General features: G+C 53.4%; 2 long non-coding RNA genes across 6 annotated transcripts in view; one reads left to right on the top strand and one right to left on the bottom strand.

Moving 5' to 3' along the window:
• Positions 1-25,166, top strand: part of LOC149128002 (uncharacterized) — a 64,458-nt gene that overhangs the window by 37,618 nt on the left and 1,674 nt on the right. The window lies entirely within an intron of this gene.
• Positions 3,573-25,166, bottom strand: part of LOC103346962 (uncharacterized) — a 60,885-nt gene continuing 39,291 nt past the window's right edge. For 2 of the 5 annotated variants that reach the window (XR_016230229.1, XR_016230225.1), the window contains 3 exons: positions 16,239-16,421; positions 16,005-16,086; positions 10,184-12,574 (listed from right to left, as the gene is read on the bottom strand). This is a non-coding gene — a long non-coding RNA (uncharacterized LOC103346962). The other 3 variants (XR_016230226.1, XR_016230228.1, XR_016230227.1) reach the window with 3 other exon arrangements.

Genomic DNA, 25,166 nt, shown 5'->3' with positions numbered 1-25,166 from the left:
GTCGGGGAGCCTGGACGTGGTGGAACCTTGCGCACACACTACAGCCCTTCAGAGGGGACTCAAACCCATCCACCCAGCAACTTCCCTCTTAGGGTGGCTCCCTGGGAACCGTAGGGGAGCAGCCAGCATAAGGCCCATGCTGGGACAGGAGGGGGCGCAACAGGCCACAGATGGGATGGATTTGAGACTGAGGTGTGGCCAGCCAGCATAGCTGAAGTGTGTGTGCCACGTACGTGTGACCTTATAAGTTTGAGCCGATGTTAAACAGCATGTCTGGCTGTGTGACATGAGTCATGGCGGCTCTCTGAAAGCTCGGGTGCCCACTCGCCTGGATTTACCTTTCAGCCTAGGTGTTTCTGAGGCTTCCACTAAAACTGCGGGTGCTTCCCCACAACTGTGTGTGTGTAGTAAGGGGCAAGAAGAGATCAGAAAGTTAGAGACTGACCAGGAAGAGGAAACCAGGGACAATCAGGACGCACAGCTTAAACTATGAGGACACAGCAGGTCATTTATCAGACTGGCCAAGCTAAAAGTGGGTTGATGAAATTTGGCATTGGCAGGGGTTCTGGAGATAAGCAGGTGCCTAGATAACAAGGACAGGGCACCTCTTGGGCTTGCAACTTAGCAATATCAACTGAGATGGCCACAGTTCATATCTTCTAATCCACCATTATGTCCCTGCCTTCCAGCTTTGGCCCAGCCTTTGTGAGCATTTGCGAAGCGAACCAGCAGACGGGAGTGCTCTGTCTCTCCAATACGTATTTCTTTAAAAAGCTGAGGTACTGGGGGAACAAGTGACACTAACACAGGTGTGAAAAACAAGCCCAGGTGATGACTACCGCATGGCCACAGAGCTGCGTGCCGCAGGCGCAGGCTGCTGGGAGGCCCGGCTCTACAATGGGGCCATTGATCCGGCGCAGGTGTACACAGGGCCAACCCATTTCCCCTCCCTGCCCACGGCTCCTTGCTGCTCAGGAAGCCGTGCAGTCCACACTGAACCACACAGGCCGCAGCAGAGGACCAGGAGCCGGGGCTGCTGGGGGCTCTGGGCCCCACTCTTGCTGAGAGAGCAGCTTTTGTGGGACAGGCAAGACCAGAGCCCTCGGGTCCTCTGGGGGCTGTTCTGCAGGGCTCAGGTCTTTGCTGGCAGCTGCGTCCATGGCGAATTATGAGGTCATCGACAATAGCAGAGTCCGCTCAAGGTACGGCAGGACTTCAAAACGTTTATGGAAAAACGGAATTAAAAGAGAAGTTTCGGCTGGCGCTGCGGCTAAATAGGCTAATCCTCCGCCTGAGGTGCCAGCCCCCCGGGTTCTAGTCCTGGTCGGGGCGCCGGATTCTGTCCCGGTTGCCCCTCTTCCAGGCCAGCTCTCTGCTGTGGCCCGGGAAGGCAGTGGAGGATGGCCCAAGTGCTTGGGCCCTGCACCCACATGGGAGACCAGGATAAGCACCTGGCTCCTGGCTTCGGATTGGCGCAGCGCGCCGGCCGCAGCGGCCATTGGAGGGTGAACCAACAGAAAAGGAAGACCTTTCTCTCTGTCTCTCTCTCTCTCACTGTCCACTCTGCCTGTCAAAAAAGTAAATAAATAAAACAATGGGAGTTCTTTCTTTCTCTCTTCCTCCATCCCTCCTTCCCTAAAAAAAAAAAAAAAAAAAAAAAAAAAACAAAAGAAGAAGTTTCTTTTGGTGCAAAAACTTTTGGGAATGCAAGTGTAATTTCTTCATCATATATATTTTCCATGAACTTTTTGAAGACCCCTTTGTGGATACCCTGTGCCAGCCGTAACCACATGACAACCCCACCAGTAGGCACCACGATGATAAGCGCACTGCAAACTGTGATGTAAATGAGTTATCCAGAGTCTGCCAGCGGGAAGTAAAACAGTCAGGATTCGAACTCAGGTCTGCCAGAGTCCTCTCCTTCTGACATTGCTGCCTTTGACTTTTGCCTTTGGATCTTTCCAGATGTATCTCCCATTGCTTCCTCCATCCATGTGGGTAGGCAGCACAACACTCTTTAAGATTTGTTATTTGAGAGAGAGATACTGAGAAAAAGGGAGGTCTTCCATCCACTGGTTCACTCTTCAAATGGCCACAGTGGCCAGGGCTGGGACAGACTGAAGCCAGAAGCTTCTTCTGGGTCTCTCATATGGGCAGCAGGGGCCCAAGCACTTGGGCCATCTTCTGATGCTTTCCCAAGCATATTAGCAGGGAGCTGGATCAGAAGTGGAGTGGCCGGGACTTGAACCGGCACCCATATAAGATGCTGGTGTTGCAAGTGGTGGCTCTGCCTGCCATGCCTCAGTGCTGTCCCCTGCACAACACTCTCTATGCTGAGAGCAACCCAGTGGAAAGCTAGACCTGCCCAAAGCAGGATTTTACCATCCTCTCTATTTGCGGCACTCCTTTGACTGCATCAAAAGGCTCATCGTGGCCTTCCAGCCACACACGAGCTGAGATGTCCATGTCCCACCTGGAGTGTCTGGCTTTGGCTCCTAACTCATTTCCTGGGTGGCAGCAAGGAAGGGCTTAAGTAACTGGGTTCCTGCCACCCACGTTTCATTGTATCTTAAAAGAGGACTGGATTGAGTTCCTGGTTCCCAGCTTTTTGGAAGCCAAGCCCTGGCTGTTGCAGGCATTTGGGGAGCAAATCAGTGGGTGGAAGCTCTCTCTCTCTCTCTCCTACACACACACACACACACACACACACACACACACGTATGTGTCACTCTCTCTCTCTCATCTCTCTGCCTTTCAAATGCACTTAAAAAAAACCCTGTAAACAACAGCTCATCTTGGTTGGTATTCAGAAATCCACTACAAGCCTCAGCAATAATCACAAAGCAGTCACTCCCTCAATGCCACACTGGTTTCCAGGGCCTCAGAGAGCACCCGGGCTTCTCCAGGTCTCAGCCCCACGTCACTGTGCAAGCAGGACCATCACACACACAGAAGGGCCAGGTGTCAGCTGCACCCCACCTCCTGACCCTGCACTCCTATTTACCACAGGTGACACTGGCTCTGGGCTCTCATCACACCACCTGCTCCAGCCCATCCAATGCCTCTTCTGATGGCTTGGAGGGTAAGGCTTGTAGGTGCTGTTTTCTGGAAAAAAAAAAAAAAAAAAAAAAAAAAAAAAAAACAAACAAAAAACACAAACATACACACACACACACACACAAACCCACATGCTGAGCAGAGTTTGCAGGGCAGGCTGAGGACAGCTCATGGCTGCCTCTTCCCCGTATGACTTCCCCTCCACAGGGGAGATCCCTGGTCACCACGCCATCTCCAAATGCAAAGGGACAAGTGCCTAAAGGGATTCAGTCGCCCACAGGGGAATGCTGGGGAGCAGCTTGGGAGGGGGCGGGGAGCAGGAGGGGTGGCTGGATGGAGGGGCCTTCCTCCCGCCCTCACAGCTGTTACAGGTTGTGATATGTTTCCCCCCAAATCCGCGTGTTGCAATCCCAGCCCCCAGGACCTCACAGTGTGACTGCGTTTGGAAACAGGGTCACTGCAGCTGTAGTCAGTTAAGATGAGAGGCCCCTGGAGCAGGCTGGGCCCCTGTCCAATAGAGCCGGTGTCCTTATAAAAAGGAGGAATTTGGACAAGACATACATATAGGAGAACACTGTGTCACCATCCAGACAACTGTCCACGAGCCAAGGAGGAAAGTCTGGAACACATCCTTCCCTCCCAGCCCTCGGAAGCAGCCAAACCTACGGACAGCCCCATCTCGGCCCGCAGCCCCCCGCGAGTGGGAGGGAGGCAGCTGCCCGGTTCATGCTGCTTTGTTCTGGGAGCCCTGGGAAACCAGCGCGAAAGCTCATTTGTAAAGTTCCACGGAGGAGCCAGAGCGCTCTCAACAGGTGTGAGTCGTGCCCCAGAAGGCAGAGGGGGCAGAGCTGGGTGCTTTTGCCCCAAAACGGGGCCACGGGGCCCTGGGGCACCTGGGACCTCTCCCTCGCTTCTCGGGACACTTTCTAAGAACCACCTATGGAGAGGACCCTTTGTGTCCTGGAGGAGGTGTGTGTGTGTACCAACAGACTGCAAATAAGCACAGAAAACCAAGCAGTTCCCACTCTACGCACGTCTGGAACTCTAAACAGAAGGTCCCAAGGATTAGACAATAATTTGGTGCATACTCGTAACTTTCTACCTCTGCAAAATTACCAGTTGGGGGAAAAATCTATGTATCTGAAAAAAAAAGGTTTAACGTATTCACTTAGCCATTTTTATATTTTTATATTATGCTTAAAAAATGCATCTGTAGAGCACAATCTTTAAAACAAATGGAATCAAACCAAGATTTCTTTGTTCGCTGAACGCATTCTGAACGAGGGCCGTGAGGACATTCACAGCTTTGTGGCAATTCTGCAAAACTCGGTTTACTCTGATGACTCGATAAAACTCCGCACCCTTATCTCCAGACATTCTGATTTTTCTGTAATCTGACACACGCTTTGCTGGGTCAAGGTAGAAGCATGGCTTCCTTTTTGTTTCTCTCCCCGCGGCAGCCAACACCTAACAGGCAGTCAGGAGGTGAACACAAAGGTGAGGCTGTGCACTTAATTTGCTTTGTGTAGCACTGACATGGCACACAGGGGCATTGCTCCTGTCATTCAGTCATTCAGCCATGCATTCATTCATGCAACTGACTTGGTCTTCCCACCACTCTGGATGGTGAGGAATCCTACAGGCCAGAATAAGTCGGCGCCAGCCGCAGAGTACAGCAGGCTACTTCCCTATCCCGGGGACGTGGTCGCTGTATGTGCGCATGCGCCACCTCATTTCCGGTGCCTCGGGGCAAGCTCGAGAAGCCAGTTTCTTACGTGTTCTCTGAGGCCCTGGAAGGTGCAGGTTGGTGGTGACCTTACACTTGGGCCAGAGGGGAAGGCTGTAATAGAGAGACTGTCGTTTCCGGTTTATCGCTGTTGACTCAGATCACAACATTTGCTCCGACATCCTGACTGTCCCAATCAGATTTAGGCAAAGAAGAATCTGCGATGGAGTGAATTCAGCTGTGGGAAGGCAAAGCTCTCCGGGACCCCGCAGGCGGGAGGCTGGGTGACAGGCTGAGCAGAGAGGAAGGTTGCCAGATGTCGCGTATCCTCTTCCACCAAGGTGCGCGCAGTGCATGTGGCCTGCTTCCCTAGGCTGCACCCCCAGGACAAGCTGCAGGGAGACAGCGCCTGGGGAGTGGAAGCCAGCCAGAATCTAGACTTGAATGAGAACCTTGAGGGCAGAGCCTCCCGGATCCAGCTGTGCACACAGCAAATACACACTCATTGAAGAAACGGCTGGAGCCAACGCCGAGGACATTGGAACCATCCTTCCAACGGCCCAGGCCCTGTGTCGGGACATCTGTGTAGAAACGGGGCTCCTCCTATACAGTGCACTCGGCTTGCAGACCTAGAGTCAGGGGCAGGGCTGCTCTCACTCCATCCTGGGGCACCAAGTTACGAATCAATAGACTGTAGGCATCCTCCTAGCAACTTCAAAATCTAATGGAATAAAACAAAGGCTCTACAGAAAGCAATCCTGAGAAATAGCTGAAAATTATAAAGGTCACTCCACCGTGGCCCACGGGGACGAGTGTTTATTCTGCTTTGTCTTCTCAGAAACTCTCAGCCACCTTAAGAATCCTCTATACCCGGGCTGCGGCCTCTGCGGCTCAGCAAAGCCAGTTGCAGACAGTCGGGGCTGTGGCTTCTCCCAGGGGGGAGCAGCAGATGACCACTCGGATCTGCAGCAAGGCCCAGCCATCTGGGAGCTGACACCGCTGGGTAAGCCAAAGGGCATCCAGTACAGTCCAGGCATGTTCTTACAGCCCTGCTTGGAGAAGGCGTACAGCCACCCCCACGGCACGCGTGAGCAGCCTGTATGAGATGTCTCTGTACCCAGCATCCATCCCAGCTGTCCAGCATGGGCCGATTTGGACCCAGCATTGAGTGGCGTCTCTTCCATCCCCCACTGGTTTTGGGTGACAGCCCTCTGTCTGGTGACACTGTCCACTTAACACTAATGACCTGTATCAAACAGGAGAGAGCCATTGGCTCTGGGCTGGAGGTGAATTCACTGAACGACCTCACACTAATGGCTCCCATTTATTATTCTCTCTCTTTGCCAGGGGCTGTGCTTAATGTTCATTATGAGGGGACTTCCAAAAGGCCATGACAAATGCATACTAAAAAAATTATGCAGGGGCCGGAGCTGTGGAGTAGCGGGTAAAGACGTGCCTGCAGTGCCAGCATCCCACATGAGCGCAGGTTCGAGTCCCGGCTGCTCTACTTCCGATCCAGCTCTCTGTTATGGTCTGGGAAAGCAGTAGAAGATGGCCCAAATCCTTGGGTCCCTGCACCCGTGTGGAAGACCTGGAAGAAGCTCCTGGCTCCTGGCTTTGGATCAGCCCAGCTCCCGCCATTGTGGCCATTTGGGTAGTGAACCATCAGATAGAAAACATCTCTCTCTCTCTCTCTCTCTCTGTCTCTCTCTCTCTCTGCCTCTGCCTGTCTGTAACTTTGCCTTTCAAATAAATATTTTTTTTAAAAGAGCAATGCATGAATTTCAAATTTCTTGTACCACAAAAAATAAATGTATCTTTTGCTTGTCTTTTCCCATGAGCTTTCGAAGTCCCCTCCTGTCTCACAACAACATGATGAGGCTGTGAGTGTCTTTATTTGACAGATAGGGACACTGACACACAAGGAGGTTGAGAAATCTGCCCACGGTCACACAGCCAGGAAGGGAGGTGGCCAGGACTCAACTCCCATTTGGTTCTGAATCCAAGTCCCAAGCCGACTGTTCTGCAGAGCCCCAGGGCAGACAGCGCCCCTAAAAGTGCACACTCTGGGGTGGTGTCCGTGCCCCGCTCTGTCGCCGACGAAGGCCAGCACAATCCATCAAGTCATGTGAAGCGGCTCCGCGGGGAACGGAACGGCTGGGAACACCGGCGAGCAGGGCCCCCCAGGACTGTCTGTCTGCAGTTAGACTAAGCCCTACCCTATAAATCTTGTCCAGGAAAAAGAACACAACCTGGGCTGTGCAGGGGTAGAATTACTCCAGCTGCCGGCCCCCCTGCTCGCAGGCTCCTGGAGATCAGAGGCGTGGCCCAGCCTCCGCTTGCAGCCACCCTTCTCAGGTTTCCCAGGAGGCCAGGTTTGCTGGGAGCTGGCAGGGCGAGCCTGGAGACCACGTTTCGTGCCCATGTGGCTCCTGAGAGAAGGGGAGGGTGGCAGACTGCATAATGAGCTGGGCTGCCTTCCACCTCTGATAAGATTGGGGGCCTCTGTCTCTGGCCCATTATCAACACCGCTCAGGCGGGAAGAGGGGCCAGCACCATTCTTGGCATCAGAAGAGGCGAGGGACTCCCTGTGGGTATAGGAGTGAAGGCACTGCCAAAGCTGCAGGCCCTTATGAGATGGCCGGGTCCCACTCCTGGTGACCCAGGGGGCTCAGCCCCAACTTACACTTCAGACTCCTGCCATCTCTCTCTCCCTCTCTCCCTCTCACTTGCAATATCATCGGGTTTACTAAAACACGGGTAGTGTGCAATACATACCGCAGTTTCATAAATCCGCCTGTGAGATCCAGTGGCATGCTAGAAAATCTTAAGGAGTGTGCATCGGCTTCCATTACTGCTCGCCTCCGAGCGGTTCCTCTAACCCTGACCAGCGGGAACCCTCCCAGAGAGACAGTCCCGACTCCGCAGAAGAACCCAAGCGCTCCCTCCACTGCAGGGACATGATCAGCATCGCACCCCTAAACGTGCAAGCTGGCCGCTGGAATTCACGCGCCCTGCACTGTTGCTGTAAGACACAAGTTTTCATCCCGGTGAGCAGTGACTGCGCTGGTCCCAGCTGGACTGCTTGCCCTCCCCGCAGCAACCGCGCTCTCCCGGGTCCACAGCGCCCCCTGGTGCTAAGCACTGAGGGCTGCATCCTCCGTGCTCCACGTGCTGCCCTTCCGGTCCCCAGTGCTCCTCCCCACCGCCCCTTTGTCTTTAAGAATACAGGAAATAAGTATACAGAATTAGTGGATTCCACCGTGGACACTCCCAGCTGAGTTCTCACTCATCTCTTGCTGCCTCTCGTTCTCTTGCCACTCGTAGGAATTTTCTGCAAGAAAAATCTCAGTTCATTTCCTAACCCTCTTTCCCTTCCATTTGGGAGCCAACCAACCACGGAAAGTAGGGGTGCACCATGTAACGGAGGTGCTGGTGACGTACGTGCACTAAGGACAATGGCCACACGACACTCCGCTCTGCTCCCTTTCGGCAGCTCTGGGATGTTCCCGGAATGTCTTTCCATCTCAGTGATGGCTGTAACTACGTCCTTTGAATCCTCCAGTGACACCTGCCTTCCTCAAGCTCCGGTATTCCAGACGAACTGTTAAAACACTACTTTAGTCAATGCGATTGTTCTTTCTGTTGACTTCCTTCGCAAGAGCCTGATGGCCATTACTTTTCCATGTGCAATTTATCTAGAGTGGGCTCAGGGTGTCTGTAGCCAGGTCTACTGGGTGCACTGGCCACCATATACTCATAAGGCTGCGGTCTGACCATGCAGCATTCTCCACACGGCCCGTGCCTCACTCCCTATCCTACCACTGTCATGGAACAAAGCTGTGCAGGGTGCAGCCAGCTCCACACAGACACCCCGGATTCCCCCACAGCTGCCTCAAGACGTCTCTCCCTGATGCTGAAGTGTGAGACGCCTGCTAGAACCATCTCACGTACGTCACCTGGAAGTACAGGAGAGTCAGCCCCTCCAGAAGCACAGGCTGGGAGGTATCAATGCATCCCTGCATCCCCTTCTAGGTGGAGGGGCCCGAGACCAACTCTGCAAGATTCTCCAGGGAGCCCCCAGGAGCCAGCACCCAGTGAGCCTTGGTGGTCCCCAACTGTGAAGGAAAAGCTGCTCCTTGCTCATTTAGGAGACAAAAGTCAGGTTTTTGCCCCATCAACAGAAGCACAACCACACAGAACTAGCACAAGGTCACAGAAAATGACTCCGGCTGGCACCACGGCTCAGTAGGCTAATCCACCACCTGTGGCACTGGCACCCCGGGTTCTAGTCCCGGTTGGGGCACCAGTTCTGTCCCGGTTGCTCCTCCTCCAGTCCAGCTCTCTGCTGTGGCCCCGGAGTGCAGTGGAGGATGGCCCAAGTGCTTGGGCCCTGCACCCACATGGGAGACCAGGAGAAGCACCTGGCTCCTGGCTTTGGATCGGTGCAGCACTGGCCATAGCGGCCATATGGGGGGTGAACCAACGGAAGGAAGACCTTTCTCTCCATCTCTCTCTAACTCTGCCTGTCAAAAAAAGAAAAAAAGAAAAAGAAAAATGACTTCGACATGCGTTTTCAATTTCTCATGCTGCTAGACACGAGGACATCTCTCACGGTGTGGGGAGAAGAGACCGTATCTATTCTGAGTTGGCCCAGATTATTTGTGCTTTCATGGCCTGGATCTGCATCCAGAAATGTGTCTATCAACATTGCTGCAAACATAGTTTTGTAAAACTTTGTTTTATACCTTTGTGAAAACAATCGTTAGGAATGTTTTTTTAAGATTTTTTATTTGAAAGACAGAGTTACAGAGAGCAGCAGAGAGAGAGGTCTTCCATCCGCTGGTTCACTCCCCAGATGGCTGCAACGGCTGGAGCTGCGCAGATCCGAAGCCAGGAGCCAGGAGCTTCTTCCAGGTCTCCCACGTGGGTACAGTCCTACATAGGTGTTGGCACAACTGTTGAGAAGGCTTAGTCCCTGCCAGAATTCTCCGGAAAGTGCCTTCCTCTGTTTGCGATGCCATGAAGCGTCTCCCACTATAGCCTAAGCCATCCTGATGAGCTCTGAACCTGCCGTTGAGCTGTCGAAAACCCAGTGAGGTCGATTCTCTGCCTTTTGCAGATAAAGTCACTTCCTGACTGGGTGTGGACTGAAACAGGGTCCCACCTGCTCCGAGTAGACACAGGTTGTCCCCCGGCTTCTCCCACTCAGAACCTCCTCCCAGCAGCACTGCAGCTTCCCAGTGCAGCTACTTTTCCCTGGGGCCATGCGCTGATGGGGCGTGGTTGTGTGCCCGGACTCCACAGCCGGTGAGCCTGCCTTGGTGGCAAGAGTGGGATGGAGCAGAAGGGAATCAGAAGGGAACAGCCCTGCAGCCGTCACTGCGTCTCCCCTGGAGCAAGGAGAAAAAACAAACGCTGGCTCGGCCTGAACCACATCCAAGCATTCTAGAAAGAGTGTGAATGGCAAATTACTTTAAGAAGAGAAAAACCCAACCACCAAGCTTTGGTTGAGGTCCCAGCCTGGAGAAGGCAGGAGGCTGGGCCTCCCATCGTCCCCTCTCACTTCTGGAAAGCTCAGCCCAGGGCTCTAGGGGAGACAGTGATCCCCCTGCTTGGGGGCGGGTGGGGGTGGGCAGGCTGATCCACTTGTAGCTCCACAGTGCCACCTGGAGGCAGAGGTGCACTAAACACTCAGAAGGACAGAACATGCCTGGTGGCAAAGCCCTGTCCCGGGTCCCCACATTTCATTCATTTGCTCTAAGGAGGCCTGAGAGGCCCCGGTCTTGTACCGCAATCCCTGGACAGGCGTGAGCAGGACCAGGGCCCTTCACTCACCAGGGCCCAATAGCAAAACGGACACAGAGAGAGGTCAATGTGTTCGAGTTTTGTTCTCCACATTTCATCTCACTAGATAACTTTGTAACTTACAGACGCTCAGAACTCAAGGGGGGAAGGTTTATTTTTCTGAACTAAGTCAACATAGAACAAACGGGAAACCCACACTTGTCGACTCAAATTCTACTACTGCCCTTGATTCTTCCTTTGACGATGTCACTCTGTCCCAGACAAAGATTGTGACTTGTAAGTCCCCAGCCTAATTACGGGTGGCTTGGAGAACACGATTTTGAGCTCCTGGTTCCTAAAGAGTTTTAAGACTCCTTTTATGTTATTTAATTAATGTATTTATTTTAAAGGCAGAGTGAGAGAGAGAGGAAGAGAGAACACCACCTGCTGGGCGAGACTGGAACAGCCTGCAGGCCTCAGTCTCTGGGAGGGAGACTCAATCTCTACTCTTGTTCTATGGCCCAAGATGGAGAGCCAAAGCAGAGGTGAGCACAGGAAACCAGACAGAGCCCCGTATTCCAACACTCAGGTGTGAGGTGGTGCCTGGGCACGCAACAGAACCGGGTCTCCATCAATGCCCTGTGACAGGAGTTTAAACAGAAAATTTCCGAGTTCTCACCACTTATCGTCACAGCCATTAGAGCCATCCATCAAGCATCGTTGTCCTCCATGTTCTGAGGGCATGGGAGGATTTCACTTCCTAACCCTCCCTGCCTCTCGTGCGATGGGAACAGGTGGCTGGTTACTGCTAGGAGACCTTTGTCCTCATGCCCAGAGTGGCAACAACCAGAGACAGCCGCTGCCTTACCAGCCTGAGTCCCTTAGACGGACAGTGCTCCCTTGAAACCCGGAGTAGCTGGGTGGCTGGAGGAACGGGGAAGCCTGTGTTCTGAGCCTCTGGACTTCGGAGCCGTGTGACAGTGGCATGAGCTGGTCTGAAGGCAGTCACCGGGGCCGCCCATCCGAGTTGTCCAGGAGCTTTACAAAGTCCTGGTGCCCGGCTTCCACCCCATCTTCCATTCTAACATCACAGGCGTGGGTGGGCAGGGAACTATGATATTCTGAAAAAATTAGCCTTTTAAGATTTTATTTATTTATTTGACAGGTAAAATTACAGACAGTGAGAGAGAGAGAGAGAGAGAGAGAGAGAGAGTAAGGTCCTCCCTCCGTTGGCTCACTCCCCAAATGGCCACAACAGCCAGAGCTGCGCCAATCCGAAGCCAGGAACCAGGTGCTTCCTCCTGGTCTCCCATGGGGTGCAGGGCCCAAGCACTTGGGCCATCTTCCACTGCCCTCCCGAGCCACAGCAGAGAGCTGGCCTGGAAGAGGGGCAACCGGGACTAGAACCAGCGCCCATATGGGATGCTGGCACCACAGGCGGAGGATTAACCCAGTACACCATGGCGCCAGCCCTAAGCCTTTGGTTTTAAAATATTTGTAGCTGTATGGGAAAGTCGACACAGTCACAGGTGTTCACATTCTCCTCACCCCAGCGCTACATCTTACATCACCATGGTCGCTTCTTCCCAACTACTGAACCAACACTGATGCGTCATCACCGGCAAAGGCTCACTCCTCAGTCAGATGTCCCACGCCTGGTAGCCCTGGCCTGTCCCGGGATCCCACATGACATTTACCCGTCATGGCTTCTGAGGCTCCTCTTGGCTGCAACAGTTTCTCAGACGTTCCTTGTTTTTGATGACCTTGGTTTTGAGGAGTCCTGGGCAGGTGTTTTGTAGACTGTCCTTCATTTGCGGTTGGTAAAAATTGATGTTTTTCTCATGGTTGTCCTGAGGCTATGGAACTGGGGGAGGGGATATCCCAAGGGCAGGTCTATCGCTTGACATCACTGCTGATGCTGGCCTTGATCACCTGACTGCGGTTGGCTGCTCAGTTTTCCCCACTGTCAAGTGGCTCCTTCTTCCCCTTCTCGCAGTAGACCCTCTGAAAGTCACAAAACACAGCCCATGCCTGAGGGATGAGAGTTGTGATCCACCTCCTTGAGGGAGGAGTGTCTACGTAAATGTTTTCTCTATTAGTCAGCTTTTCATTACTATAGCAAACTACCAGAAGCAGTCTACTACTATAAGACAAAGAGGTTCAAGGCTCACGGTTGTGGAGGTTCACAGGCCAAGACTGGGTGGGTCCCATTGGTTTGGTGTTTAGCGATGTCATTCTTGCTGACAGCACAGAGCACCATGTGACAAGACACAGAGACTGCTTTTTTTTTTTTTTCCTCATTTGTGTGGTCTCTAACAGAGCCAACAGGATTCAATCATGGGGCTCCAACCTAATGACCCAATCCAAACTATTCATGACCCAAAAGGGCCCATCTCTAAACACGTAATTGGATGAAGCTTCCCGTCTCAGTACCATTAACACAGGGTGGGGAATCTTTTTTTCTGCCAAGGGCCCTTTGGAGATTTACAACATCATTCATGAGCCATAGGAAATTATTGACTTAAGAATTAGCCTTCGGGGGCCAGCATGGTGGTACCAACAGGCTAAGCTGCTGCCTGCTATACTGGCATCCCATATGAGCACAGGCTGGCATCCCGGCTGCTTTGCTTCCAGTCCAGCTCCCTGCTAATGCACCTGGGAAGGCAGCAGCCGATGGCCCAAGGGCTTGGGCCCCTGCCACCCATGCAGGAGACCAGGGTGCTATTCCAGGCTTCTGGCTTCAGCCTGGCCCAGCATCAGCCATTGTGATGGTTTAGGCAGTGAACCAAAGGATGGAGTCAATTAATAACTAACTCCACTTTACAAAGAATAAATCTTTAAAAAACAAACTAGCCTGCTACAGACTTATTGAATTTTGAGCCCCACCCGTAGCTGCCAGACCAAATAATTTCACAAGACTTTAGGGCCTGCAGATCAGTACTTCCCTACCCCCTGCATTTGGAAACTAAACCTCTGAGTTGTGGAGACACACATTCAGACCATAACAGTTCTATAGAGGAAATTTTTATGAGTCTCTCCCATTTATTTGCTTACCCAATCATTTATTTACATCAGTGTGGACACACGGATATTTATTTTATGCACCGGGTTCCAGGCCAGGACTTTGGCCATTGCTCAGACTGTCCCAGTTCGGGCCAGTGGGAGCTCTTTCAGTTGGCCCCTATCTTGAGTTTGTGGAATACATCCTTCTTCTCTGGGAATACAGGGTGCCCCAGGCTTACCTCGTATCTGTCCTGCTCCAGTCCTAGAGTCCAGCATTTGTGCAAGGAAGCCTGGCTCCTGCTGCTGGAGGACAACATTCGAGGACAAGCTCTTGGTCAAGTGCTTGGTTGGCTATGGGGATTTTTTTCATTCTAATGTGCAGCCAAGTTTGGGAACTCAGGCGCTCTTAGCCCTGACTGCACATGAGGAGTACCCTGAGTGTCAGCCGCAGTGTGGCAGGTGCTTTGTCACGTCATGGAATATATGGCTCCATGAGGCTTCCCCTTCCAGCACACCACTGCGTATCATAATTATTTACCAGATAAGAGAACGCACACACACATCTTCACACACATTCAGCCGACTCTGAAGCAACTTCCAAGCTCTCTTTCTACCAGTGCTGACTGGAGTGTCAGTGTCTTAGCAGAATTTCAACTCACGCACCAACTCTTCTCACAGCTTAGTCTTCTCTCCATAGCCAGAGAGCACAGGAGGTAGAGAATTGACTCTCTCAAGGCATCAACTCGGGATACAGCCCAAGGCCCCTGAGATCAAGACACTGAGGTAACTTTTTTTTTTTTTTCTGCAACCAGGAAATTTGAAGTATGTGGTGTGTGTATGTGTGTGTGTGTGTGAGAGAGAGAGAGAGAGAGAATAGGTGTGACTGAGCATGTGCCTGTGTGTGTGTCCATGTAACTGTGCAGGTGAGTCGCTGTGTGTGAACAGAAGCGGGCGATGGTGGTGTGTGAGCTTGGGAGTGGGAGTATGTATGCGGTCTGTGAGTCAATGTGTAAAAGGGAGTGTGTCTGTGGGTTTGATGTGTATCTCAGGGTGTGAATGGTTTGTGTGTGTGATGTGTGAACTGGAGTGTGTGAGGATGTGTGAATGAATGTGAGTGTAGGCGTGTGTGTGTGTGTGTGAACAGGAGGGTATGTGAGTTTGGGGTGGGAAGAGGTCAGCTCCAGTCCCTCCTCAGCCTTAGACACAAGACCCATGAATTGCTTCTCTTTCTCACCTTACCTTGAGCCTGCCAGCCAATGCCTCCATTCTAAGCTCTCATGAAGAGAACAGAGTCTTGGGGACCGGGGCTCCACGCTTGGCACCAGGCCAAGCCTCGTCTCTCTCTGCCTCCTGCAAGCCTGGGTGCAGCACAAAACAGACAAATCTCTCCTTTTTTCATCATCACCAGCAGTAGCGCCTCAAGCTTGCAAATCGCTGAGTTAGCTCACCACCTTCCTTGGCTGTTTTCTCATCTCACACCAACACTAGTCAATTCTCCCTTCAGAGGCAAAGCAGATTCATGGGATGGCCTAGGTAAGCAGATGCAGGTGCCCCAGAGAGAAGTCCAGACTCCTGTGGCCTGTCAGTCACACCACAGCGTGGTCCTGGGCAGGGCTTGGTACCCAGAGCATGTGGCCTTGACCATGGGGCTGAAATGAGCAGGAGGGTGGGCCCTGGGCATCACTGAGGTGTCTGCAGGGTTCTGCCCTCTGCTGGCCTTTGCCCCTCCTTGGCTTTAGCAGCAGGCAAAGTGGCGGTGAACCTCTGGCCCTGCTGTCCTTCATGGCTGCCGGCACTGAGCCCATAGCAGACACAGCCTGGGGTGCAGAGGGCAAACTCCCCCTCTCCATCCCCCTCCAGCTGCCCACGTGCCCAGCGGCCCTAGCATCTTGGAATGAGTGCCCCTCGGGGACACAGAGAACTTTCTCAACAAGGTTCTTTTTCATCCCCTTGGAGGGGACTTGATGCAGACACAGAGCAAGGAGAGAGGGCTTCGGGCCCCAGGGTACTCCTCAGGCACCTGGAGCAGGTGGCCCCCTGGCGAGAAGGAGAAAGGGGAACTGAGAGTTGTGGGTGTGCATCAGGACACAGGACACACCACAAACCCACCAAGACTCCCTTGGCAAAAAGAAGAAAAACAACCCCAGGCTATTTTTTGTCCGAGTTATTCTAGTGATTTTGGTCGTCTTTGGGTTTTCTAGTCTGCATTACTCAAACAGTGACCCCAAGTGTGTATCCATTTTACCGATGAGAAAGTCCCTTCTCAAGGGAAAGTTTAGGGCTGAGGCCACCTTTTTTTTTTGTATACACTTTAAGTAGACTTTGGTTTTCAGCACAGACTTAAGTTCCAGCAAACTCGAGGGGAAAGTACAGAGATTTCTCACTCTCTCCCGCCCCTGAACACCCCACTGCCATGATCAACATTACTCACGAGACCGGTGCATTCATTGCAACTGATGGACCTATGCCAACTCGTTCTCCTCGCCAAAGGCACTAGGATGCTGGTAGACATTCTATGGGTTCAGACAAATCAATAATGCCATGAATGAATGCATCGCCCATTACAGTACCTCTCAGAGAAGTTCCACTGCCCTAACCTTCCCCTCCTCCCAGGTTGCCCCTAGCACTGGCCAACCACTGATGCATAACATCTCCCTAGTTTTACCTTTCCACAGCAGGTCCCATCACTGGACTCATGCACTCTCCTCTTCCAATTGGCTTCTTCCACTTGGCAATATGCATTGACAATTCCTCCGTGTCTTTTCACTACTTGATAGCTCATTTCTTCTTAGCACCAAATACTACTCCGTTGTCTGGATGTACCACAGTTTATTAATCCATTCACCTACTAAAAACACCTTGGTTGCTTCCAAGTTTTTGCAATTTTGAACAAAGCTGCTATGAACACCTACGTGCAGGGTTTTGTGTGGACGTGTTTTTTCAGTTCCTTTGGCTAACTATCAAGGAGTGCAAGTGCCAGACTGGACAGGAGGGGTTGGTCCAGCTTTAACAGAAACCACCAAACTGGTCTTTACAGCTTATATTCTCACCGCAGCAAGTGAGCGAGCCTGTTGCTCCATACCCTCGCCAGCACTTGGTGGTGTCTGTGTTCTGACGCTGGCCATCCCGATAGCCACATGGGGATAAAAGGTGTAACTCATCACTGTCTCACTTTGCAGTTCCCTGATAATATACAAAGGGCATAACCTTCTCTGCCACCCACACATAGATCTGCTCAGCCCTCTGTTTTCGGCCTTTTGCTAACTGCAAAATCGAGAGGTTGGCCGGAGCTGTGTCTCACTAGGCTAATCCTCTGCCTGCGGCGCTGGTACTCCAAGTTCTAGTCCCGGTTGGGTTGCTAGATTCTCCCGGTTGCTCCTCTTCCAGTCCAGCTCTCTGCTGTGGCCTGCGAGTGCAGTAGAAGATGGCCCAAGTCCTTGGGCCCTGCACCTGCATGGGAGACCAGGAGGAAGCACCTGGCTCCTGGCTTCGGATCCATGCAGTGCACCGGCCATAGCAGCCATTTGGGGAGTGAACCAACGGAAGGAAGACCTTTCTCTCTGTCTCTCTCTCTCTAACTCTGTCAAAAACAAAAACAAAAACAAAAACAAAAACAAAAAAACAGACTGCAGGTATGCAGGGACTGTGTCTGGGCAGGCGAGGTGCCATCGGCTCCCCCTGCTGCCCTCAGCCCAGGGTCTCTCAAGATTTTCTCACCAGCAATGTCCTGCTTGCTTGGACCACTTCTACCAACAAGCTCCACCCCCACACCCCCAAATCCCTCGTGCACACACTGTCTCAGGAGAGGCCGTGTGAGACTGTGGTTGCATCCGCTCCGTTTGCCCAGGCACTCAGTGACAAGGTGACTGGGTGACTGCTGGGGCCATCTCAGATGACACCTCTTGTCCCGGCTTCATGGCAACAAATTCTCAGTCTGGACAATAACAGTGGTCACGTGACTTGGAGAAGAATGTCTGAGGGGCAACTCCAACTCCCTGGCCTCCTCCCTGTGGGGAAGGGTCAGGCTCACTTCCCTGCAGTTCTGGGAGAGCTAGGAAGCAGAGAAGGCGAGAGCGATCCTGGGCTGAACTGACTGCCCTGTCTGGGCCAAGACCTAACCCTTCATCCTGCAGCACCTCTGCGTGTCCCCATCCGGGGCCTCTCCTTCTTCGACCTCACAAGTCTACACTGAGCTTTTCTTCCCTTAGCACACCTGTTTGGAGACAGGCAGCATAGAGCCAGGCTCAGGGACACAGGGGACCACTTCCAAAAAATCGCAGAAAAATGGAATTAAAAGAAGTTTTATTTTGGCAAAAAATTTTACACCTGTGGGCCCAGTGTTGTCACGGAGTGGGTTAAATCATTGTCTGCAACACTGGCATCACTGATGGACAGCGGTTCGTGTCCTGGCTGCTCCATTTCCCATCCAGCTCCCTACTGATGGCCTGGGAAAGCAGCAGCAGATGGCCCAAGTGCTTGAGTCCTTGCCCCCATGTGGGAGACCTGGATGATGCTCCTTGCTTTGGCCTGGCCCAGTCCTGGCTGCTGTGGCCTCTGGGGAGTGAATCAGCAGGTGAAAGCTCCCCTCCCCTCCCGCATCCCCTCTCCCACCCAGGAGTGCTTCTCCTGTCTTCCTGGTCCCACCTCCTGCTTCCCCAGGACCTTTGCTTCACCTTCAGCCAGTTTTTCAGCCTCTCCCTCTTACTCAAGGGCTCCCCTGGGAACAGGCACATGATTGGTAGACCCTCTGCACACCATGGGCACAAAGAACCATCAATGGCCTCTGGAAAGACCCCCAGGGCAAGCAGAGGAATGCAAACTAAAACCACAACCACGCCCCCTGCAGGCACATCAGATCAATGACTGAGAGGAAGTGTCTCCCCAGGCCCAGCGCTGGGCAACATTGTTAATGACTGCAGCTTTGTTTAGCACAGGAAATGAAGAGAAGCTACATGTTCACAGAAAGAGGATGGGTCTGTAAGCCGAGATGCAGTCTCACAACGCAAGGACAAAGTTGGGAGCAGCCGGAAATAGCAGGAGGAGGATGCCTACCGGACACCAGGACACCTGGGTATGTCTGAGCCTGATGTGGATGAGCGCGCACCTTGGTGAAGGTTACACTCATGTGTTTTATTGAGGAGCAGCAAAGAGTGCAAAGGATGGACCCAAGTCTAAGAATAAAAGTGAGTGGCTGTGATGTCCTTTTTTTTTTTTTTTAACAGGCAGAGTGGACAGTGAGAGAGAGAGAGACAGAGAGAAAGGTCTTCCTTTGCCGTTGGTTCACCCTCCAATGGCTGCTGCGGCCGGCGCACCGCGCTGATCCGATGGCAGGAGCCAGGTACTTCCCCTGGTCTCCCATGTGGGTGCAGGGCCCAAGCACTTGGGCCATCCTCCACTGCACTCCCTGGCCACAGCAGAGAGCTGGCCTGGAAGAGGGGCAACCGGGACAGAATCCTGTGCCCCAACTGGGACTAGAACCCGGTGTGCCAGCGCCGCAAGGCGGAGGATTAGCCTAGTGAGCCGCAGCGCCGGCCTGTGATATCTTTTTACATCTTCCGTTCTAAGGAGCCCCACATCCAGGGGTCTCAACACCTTGCGCAGAACGGGGAACCTTCCAGACTACAGCAAGCCGGTTCTGAGGGCCCATTGCTGTGTGTGTGTGTGTGTGTATCCCTGTAATTTTTCATTTCTTAAAAGTAAATGTGGAGTGGGCATTTAGCCCAGCAGTTAAGATGCTGCTTAAGATACCCGTGTCCTACATCAGATTCCCAGCCCTGGCTCCCGATGCCAGCTTCCTGCTAATGCAAACCCTGGGAGATAGCAATGATGGTTCAAGTAGCTGGGTTCTTGCCTCCCACACATAAGATGTAGATTGAGGGGTGGGCACTGTGACGTAGCCGGTAAAGCCACTGCCTGCAGTGCCGGCATCCCATATGGGCACCGGTTCAAGTCCTGGCTGCTCCACTTCCAATTCTGCTCTCTGCTGTGGCCTGGGAAAGCAGTAGAGGATGGCCCAAGTGCATGGGCCCCTGAACCCACATGGGAGATCTGGAAGAAGCTCCTGGCTCCTGCATTCGGATCAGCGCAGCTCTGGCCGTTGCAGCCAATTGGGGAGTGAACCAGTGGGTGGAAGACTTCTCTCTCTCTGCCTCTCCTTCTCTCTCTGTGTAACTCTGACTTTCATATAAATAACTAAATCTTAAAAAAAAAAAAAAAAAAGATGTAGATTGAGTTTCCAGCTCCCGGCTTTGGCCTAAACCAGCTCAAGTGAACCAGACGAGAGCTCTCTCTCTCTCTCCCTCTCCCTCTTTTTGCCTCTGTCTCTCTCCTCCAAGTAAGATAATGATAATACTAGCAACTTCATTCCTTTCCCTTTGTGTTAAAAAAAAATCAATCTATAAAACATACGAATTGGGGCCGGTGCTGCGGCTCACTTGGTTAATCCTCCACCTGCGGCGCCAGCATCCCATATGGGTGCTAGGTTCTAGTCCTGGTTGCCCCTCTTCCAGTCCAGCTCTCTGCTGTGGCCCAGGAAGGCAGTGGAGGATGGCCCAAGTGCTTGGGCCCTGCACCTGCATGGGAGACCAGGAGGAAGCACCTGGCTCCTGGCTTCAGATGGGCACAGCGTCGGCCATAGCGGCCATTTGGGGGGTGAACCAACAGAAGGAAGACCTTTTCTCTGTCTCTTTCTCTCTCACTGTCTATGACTCTACCTGTAAAATTTTAAAAAATGAATCAAACATGGAAACATGTTAGGGTTTGGCAGGGTTGATGGTAGGGCCAGTGAGTTACCACTTCTGTACTTTCCTGTACTATGAGACAGTATTTTCAAAAACCTATCCCTGCCGGCACCATGGCTCACTAGGCTAATCCTCCGCCTGTAGCGCCGGCACCCCGGGGTTCTAGTCCTGGTTAGGGTGCCGGATTCTGTCCCGGTTGCCCCTCTTCCAGGCCAGCTCTCTGCTGTGGCCAGGGAGTGCAGTAGAGGATGGCCCAAGTACTTGGCCCTGCACCCGCATGGGAGACCAGGAGGAAGCACCTGGCTCCTGGCTTCAGATCGGCGCAGCGCCAGCCATAGCGGCCATTTGGGGGGTGAACCAATGGAAGGAAGACCTTTCTTTCTGTCTCTCTCTCACTGTCTAACTCTGTGTATCAAAAAATAAATAAATAAAAAAGCCAAAAACCTGTCCCTAGGTCCCGTCAACTTCCCATCTGTCTTCCCAGATAGAAATTAGGAACCAGGAGAACTTGCCAGATTCTGGAAGCTTTGCAAATAGGCCCCAGCTGTGCTCCCTGCGACCCGGCCTCTCCCCACAGGTGTTAGTAACGCAGTGTCTGCAGGCAGCAGAGCCCTCTGCACGAGGGGTCTTCAAAAGCCCCTGGGAAGCGTACGTCCCGGCCAGCCTCCCAGGCATCTCCACGTCCCTGTTGTGCCCACGTAAGCTGACCTTCGCATTCTTCCTTCCCATGAACTTCTTGAAGTCCCAGTATGCATTTTGGGGGTCAGAAAAGGAGGCTGAGTACCTGGGAGCCTACACGCACCTCTAAAGCCAGGCTTGGGGAATAGGTTCCCAGGGGTGAAGGAGGAAGACACAGAGAAGAACAGGGCGAGGCAGAGGGATCCAGGGCTGAGCACAGGCGTGGACACACAGGGCAGCATCCTGCGTGCTCCATCGTGCTGGGCGGGGGGGGGGGGCCCTCCTTCCTTCCACAGCTGGCCTCTGCTCTCCGCCTCCAGGGGCGCACGCCATCTCCCCTTTCCACACCGCCTCCTGGCGAAGCAGGGTGCAAGATGGAGGAAGTGCGAGCCAGGGCAGGTCACTAAACAGACACTGCAGCCCAGTTGGAGGAGGCTGGACCAAGGGCACGAGGCAGGCCCTGGGCCCCGTACAATATGAGCCCTTGCAGGGCCATGTGGTCAACTTCCACTGCTAGAAGAATGGACAGGTGCTGCTGCTCCGGGAGTCGTCAGAATCCAAATAGAGGCACTTGTGTCAAACCCTAATCAGCCAACTAAAACACCACCTCGAGTCTGGAGACAACCAGCAGGGCGTCCCACGCCAGCATACCAACAATGAGAACCAGCACAGGGGCTGCCAGAAGACACTGTGGCCAGGACGCCTGCCCAGCTACTGTCTGTCCAGCCCTGGGCCGACACTGCCCTTGGGACTGCACCTGTCACCCAAGATTGCCGTCTTCTGGAACCCTCCTCGCTCTCTCTGGCACAGCCTGGCCTCTGTGCGTGAGCACGGCAGAGTTTGCTCCATTGCATGCTGTGCTTTCTCGGTCCCCTGTTGGGTTTCTGCAGGTGCGCTGGGGTTTGTGACCGAGCTGGACACTGCCCGTGGCTTGGGAGGAACACGCGGCTCCAGCCTGCAGGCCCTGACTCCCGACGGCCCACCACGCGGCTGCTGCCTGTGCCCACCTCGGGAACTGTTCCTTTACCCAAATGAAAACACGGTACACGGTGAACAATGGAGCCAAAGCAGCCAGAAGTGGGAAGGGACACGTGAGCGGCTCAGAGTGCTGACTCCATACCTGACCAGCCTCCGCCACTCCTCGCTTTCCTAAGCTGGGGCTCTCCTTTCACGGCTGGTGGCAGCTACACAGAGCCTTTGATTGTGGGCTAAACACAGGAAAGCCCTTCCCTCAGCTTTCCTCCTCACCTTTGGAAGGCTGGCATTTGGGTTTTGTGCTTTTTTTTTTGACAGGCAGAGTTAGAGAGAGAGAGACAGAGAAAAAGGTCTTCCTTCCACTGGTTCACCCCCCAAATGGCTGCTGCTGCGGCTGGTGCACCATGCGGATCCGAAGCCGGGAGCCAGGTGCCTCCTCCTGGTCTCCCATGCGGGTGCAGGGCCCAAGCACTTGGGCCATCCTCCACTGCACTCCTGGGCCACAGCAGAGAGCTGGACTGGAAGAGGAGCAGCCGGGACAGAATCTGGACTGGGACTAGAACCCGGTGTGCCGGCACCGCAGGCAAGGATTAACCTAGTGAGCCGCGGCGCCGGCCAGGTTTTGTGCTTTTCCAAGGGAGAATTTCTTCCGTGGGGAAGACATCAGCGTGTTATTAACATTTAGTGCCAATGGGCACGTGCCTGCTGGCTGGGAAAAGGTCTTACTAAAAAGCAAAAATAAAGGGTGGCTGTTGGGGTGCAGTGGGTTAAGCCGCCACTAGGGGTTCCCACAGGCCACATGCCAGTGCCTGGAATCCAGTCTCAACTCTGCTCCGGATTCCAGTTTCAGGCTGATGCACACCCTGCCAGGCAGCAGATGATGGCTCAAGTAGTTGGGCTCCTGCTACCTACGTGGGAAACCTGGATGCAGCGCCTGGCTGCTGGATTTGGACTGACCCAGCCCTGGCTGATGCAGCCATTTAGAAACTGAACCAGCAGATGGAAGACTCTCTCTTTGCATTTCAAATACATAAAAATAAATACACCTAAAAACATAAGCAAACAAAACCCCAAATTGACCACTGCACTGCCAACCAGCTGGATCTAGGTTCCAGTGATATGTGGAGAGTTTGAAGTGAAATGGGTGTTAACTTTAAAATCCAGATTCCGAAGATTAAAACAAATCAGGGCTGGCGCCGTGGCTCACTAGGCTAATCCTCCGCTTTGTGGCGCCGGCACACTGGGTTCTAGTCCCGGTCGGGGCACAGGATTCTGTCCCGGTTGCCCCTCTTCCAGGCCAGCTCTCTGCTGTGGCCAGGGAGTGCAGTGGAGGATGGCCCAAGTGCTTGGGCCCTGCACCCGCATGGGAGACCAGGAGAAGTACCTGGCTCCTGCCATCGGATCAGCGCGGTGCACTGGCCGCAGCGCGGCGGCCGCAGCAGCCATTGGAGGGTGAACCAATGGCAAAAGGAAGACCTTTCTCTCTCTCTATCTCTCACTGTCCACTCTGCCTGTCCAAAAAAAAAAAAAAAAAAATCAGGTAGCTTAATAATAACGGTTATAAGGCTTACATGTTGAAATATCTATCATCTTAGATGTTAAATAAAATCTATTGCTAGAATTACCTTCACCTGTATTTTTTTGACTTTTAGCAATAGGGCTACCAGCACTAATAATGGGACTAGCATGTGTGGCTAACATTGCTCAAGTGTTGAGAATGCTCCTCTCTCTGAGGGTACTTTAAAAAGTTCATGGAGAGGCCAGTGCTGTGCCGTAGTGGGCAAAGCCTCTGCCTGTGGCACCAGCATCCCATATGGGTGCCGGCTGCTGCTCTTCTCATCCAGCTCTCTCTGCTTATGGCCTGGGAAAGCACTGGAAGACAGCCCAAGTGCATGAGCCCCTGAACCCACACGGGAGACCCAGAGGAGGCTCCGGGCTTCTGGCTGGAGATCGGCTCAGCTCCGTCCATTGCGGCCACCTGGGGAGTGAACCAGAGGTTGGAAGACCTCTGTCTCTGTCTCTCTCTCTATAACTCTGCCTCTCAAATAATTAAAATATTAACAAAAAATTCATGGAAAATGAGGTTAAAAGATAAGTTGATTCTTCCATGAACTTTTAAAATTACTCTTGTATGTATTAAGGAATCAAGGTTTTAAAACAAACAAAAACACCCAAAGTAACCACCAAACCGAACGCACTGCCTCGGTACATGGATATCCCAGCGCTGGTGGCAGCTGCTGCCCTGGGAGCCGGCGGTAAGAGGCGCGGTGCTGCATGAATTTAACCACCACAGAGCTGAGAAAGGCACTGCTGTAAGCATCCGCCCAGCCCAGGTGAATGGCTCCCACAGCCCCGCCCACCCCAGGTGCGCGCTGAGTCCTGGCCCAAGGCGGAGTGCGTGTGGTGCGTGCGTGCGTGTGCGCACGAGGCGCGGTGCACAAGCGCCTGCCCTCCTCCTCCAGGCCCGTCGCCCCAGAGACACAGGTGTGTGCCCGGCTGTGCAGGGGCCCCGGGACCCCGTGGCCATCACCCTCCCAACCTCCCTGTGAGCCAACTCTCCCGGCCTCTCCCACTTTCCCCTGGGCCTTCCAGCTCTGGGCACTCTCTGGAACGCGAAGTTGCTTGCTTCTGCTAGGATTCAGCACCTACTTTTGCCGTGGGGCCCTGCCAGGCTCCGCCCCGTTCCTGTGCGTGGCCCCCAGACCCATCCGAGGCAGCTGAGTCTACAGAAGCGAATTCTCACGCTCCAGGCCCTGCCAACCTCTAGGAACGCCACCCCTTTCCCACAATGCATCACGGCAGCCAATTGATTGGACAGGACCCACTGCAAGGACAACGTGCTTGATGCAATCTAGCGCTTTCTGTGTTAAGCATCCAGAAATACCCTCACAGACACACCCAGAATAACAGCTGGCTAAACATCTGGGCCCCGGTCAGGCTGACACGTCGCTCCTTGCAGGGATGGGCGTGGAGGGGACGAATCTGCAGGCCCCCAATCCCTAGGGGCAGCACAGCTTGCTCTGCATCCCTCCGTGGGCCATTTGGCCTCTGCATGCCGTGTCCTCTTCCCCCCAGGAGGGCTGTGGCAGCAACAGCAACCCCCCACCCCGGGGAGCACAGGCATCGGGCTCAGGGCTGTCCCTGGTACACGGGGCCAGCGTTGGTAGCCTTGTAGTGTGGTTAGGGCCGTGACCAGAGCA

This window comes from Oryctolagus cuniculus, chromosome 2 (genome assembly GCF_051225735.1).
Source record: "Oryctolagus cuniculus isolate XC-2025 breed Fujian yellow rabbit chromosome 2, ASM5122573v1, whole genome shotgun sequence".
In the NCBI taxonomy this organism is placed as follows: Eukaryota; Metazoa; Chordata; class Mammalia; order Lagomorpha; family Leporidae; genus Oryctolagus; species Oryctolagus cuniculus.
Note: the sequence above shows the minus strand (reverse complement) of the source record. Positions and strands in the feature narration are given on the sequence as shown.